Here is a 2500-nt window from a genome sequence, read left to right as displayed (position 1 = left end):
GCCTCACACAGGCTCTATACACGCTCAAAAGTTGTGCCTACGATGTGGAAATGCTTACGTAAAAGTGTTTGGTAAAAAATCTAAATCCAAAACTCTAAAAAAATCAGGGTTTAAATAAAGTCTGAAACAGTTGATATTGGCCGCACAGAATAGGTCACATAATTTTACCTCTTGTTAGACATCACCATCATTTTAGTAGGTTTTTATACATTTTTGATATACTTTTTAAGTTTCCTTGTGATAATTGTCCAATAGAAATCGATGGAACGAAAATCCAGACATTTTGTTGAATTGAAAGTTTTCCCTATGAAATCAATCTAATTGAATACAAAATATTATTGCCATACCTTCGGCAAGAACAGCTACCTAAATCGTGACAAACTTACACAGAATCATTGGTGGACAAATGAAGGACCAAAACCGTTTCTGTAGACACTTCTTTTTTGCATGCATTGGCTGTTTTATTATGCTAGAAGCAAGATAAAAGTCTCCCAGTAACGTTTACATATGGTATTTTGAATTGAGTTTGGAAATTTCAAAACATTCGCGATTTTTCCTCCAGCCAAATCGAGTTTTAATAGTAAGTGTTCAGAAATTCTTTTCGCCCTTCGCATTCCATCGGCGATAACTTTTGAAGGCATCGATCAATTTTGACAAAAAAATTACCACTAAATAAACAGACTACTATGATTGAAACGCTGTCAACGTAATTGCAAAGTGACTACTAGGCGCGTTGCCATGAATATAAATTAGCGGCCAAATATTAACTGTTCCAGGTTTTATTTTAGCTATATGGAAGGGGAAAACGCGTAGACGGGATTTACTAGGCACACCATTACACCTAGTCACGATATTTTAAAGTTTCCAGGACATTCGATCGGTAATTTAACCACTTAAATTCATATTTTAAACCCCTAAAATAATGCAATGTTGTAGAGATGTACCCCATTGCCAGAAAGGTATGCAACCGGGTCTCTTAATGTTTAAGAGACCCGAAATTGTTCTGCCGGTGGGTCTCTTAAGTGTTAAGAGACCCGGTTGCATACCTTTCTGGCAATGAGGTATTTTATTTTTTTACGTAGACCTTTTGGAAATTGCCACATCGCATGCAAAATGTTTGACGTTTGTAGAAACGGTCGAATGGTCTGTTTCCGACTTTCTGTCGCGATTGATCATCGGTGTGACTCCAAATGGGTCCTTTTGCATCCCCCAATCCTCGATGTGATGCCCGGCCTTACCCTTATCCAGCAGCGATCCTTTTTCAGGTTGAACAAATAATTCATTTCGACCGCGACCATCATCAGAAGGCAACCCGATGAGTACGGTATAACAACGGATCTCAGCTGGAATCTCGCGGTTACAAACCCAAAATGACAAACACACTCCTACACCACACCATAGGGTGAAGCAACGGAAGGGGTGAAACGACAAACCAAAAAAAAACCGAAGGCAAACCACAGACGCCGGCCACCTGCCCAGAATCTTGGGCTAAAGTTATGTTTCTTTTGTCTTCCTCGAAGAAAGCTCGGAGCTGGGAAGAAGTTAACCATCACCTTGGGCGGGCGAGCCCTGGAACCGAGAAAGGGTGTTGGAAGGAACTTTGGATTTGATTGTTCCCCGGAGACACCCGCAGATGGTGCGGGAGCGGGAGCAGTGGCCCCGGAGTGCCCCGGAGAGGTCCCAATCTTCTTTCAATCTCGGGCCTTTCGGGACCGTACCGCACCGTACCTGCCAGCATCACCCGTTAAAAGGTCAAGCAACCGCCTCTCCGCCTTTTCTTGGCCGGTTCTACCTTGTTTCGGCGTGGATTTTGGCCCACCATGCCATGGGACCTTGACGCTTGACGAAGGAAGCCGGTTCCTTGGCTTATCTTCGGTGGAGTGGAAGGGGGGGACTCGTGATTGTTCTTATCACTTTGCTCCACTCTCAGACCAACTCAGTTCAACCTGTCTGACAACTGAAGGTTTAGTCAATTTGGAAGGTGCGTTGTTCGAACACTTTAAACCGGCGCTGGAGTTGCTTAACGTCAACCACCACGGACAACCATGTAGGGCATGTATTGATGCTCCGCGAGGTCGTCGTCGTCGGTCGCAGTGGCGTGCCGTTTTCTTTTTATGACAACCGGAAGACGCGGAAGGGCCAACCGTTTGCCTCACGATTCGCGTAAATCATTTCGCACGCAAACGAGTAACCGACAAACCGAGTGAGGGTTTTGGGCGAAAGAAGATGACGTTTGTGCCGCAGCACGATCGCATCGCTTGGTTGCGGAGTCGATGACGGAAACGACAACGACAACGACGACGAATTTACGACCCCAGCGTGATTGCGTCGTGTACCCGAGAGGTACACGAGTAGAGTAAATGTTTAATCTGAACCCGGCCTCCCGGGTTGGTTGGAGTCCTTGCGTTCCATTCCGGCCATTCCCGGTGCGTCGCTTGTGTTGGCCCCTCAGTTTCTGACATTGGTTTTGGGGTGCGTTGTTCGCGCTCGATTTCCTTTT

At 45.4% G+C, this 2500-nt stretch overlaps 1 protein-coding gene across 1 annotated transcript in view; it reads left to right on the top strand.

The window, feature by feature from the left end:
• Window positions 1–2500, top strand: part of LOC125948587 (dipeptidase 1) — a 12449-nt gene that overhangs the window by 4485 nt on the left and 5464 nt on the right. The gene's annotated exons all lie outside the window — the stretch shown is intronic.

This window comes from Anopheles darlingi, chromosome 2 (assembly GCF_943734745.1).
Source record: "Anopheles darlingi chromosome 2, idAnoDarlMG_H_01, whole genome shotgun sequence".
In the NCBI taxonomy this organism is placed as follows: Eukaryota; Metazoa; Arthropoda; class Insecta; order Diptera; family Culicidae; genus Anopheles; species Anopheles darlingi.
This window is presented reverse-complemented; position numbering and strand designations above follow the sequence as displayed.